This window comes from Athene noctua, unplaced genomic scaffold, assembly GCF_965140245.1.
Source record: "Athene noctua unplaced genomic scaffold, bAthNoc1.hap1.1 HAP1_HAP1_scaffold_204, whole genome shotgun sequence".
NCBI classification, from domain to species: Eukaryota; Metazoa; Chordata; class Aves; order Strigiformes; family Strigidae; genus Athene; species Athene noctua.
In genome coordinates this window covers 104,563-105,000 of record NW_027437673.1, presented here as the reverse complement: position 1 = coordinate 105,000, position 438 = coordinate 104,563, and positions in this window count along the sequence as shown.

Sequence of the window (438 nt, the reverse complement as noted above, 5' to 3'; positions counted from 1 at the left end):
GCGGCACGGGGCCCCTCCCGGAGGCGCGCTCTCTCGTCGTCTCTCTCGCCGGCGGCCGGTCCGACCGGGCCGCCTCCGTCGCTCGTCTCCTGATGCGCGCGCGCGTGCGCTGCGCTTCGTCGCGCGGTCGGTGCGGGGCCGCCGAGCGCTCCCCCCCGCCACGCCGTCGCCACCCCCCTGCTTCTCGCCTCGGCTGGGCTCCGCCGCCGGCGGGCGTCCGGCTCCGGGCACCCGAACCCCCTCTCCCCACGGCCTTGCCCGACGGCAGTCCGCTGCCGCCACCGGGGTGGTGCGTGGGGGTGCGGCGGCTGAGGGCCCTCCCGGAGCGCCAGGGCACCGCCGGTCCGAGCGCGAGCGGCGGCGCGTAGGGGGAAGAGGGGGTGGCCGCCGGTGTGGTGGGGGCGCGTGGAGGCGGGAACCCCGGCCGGCCGAGCGGAA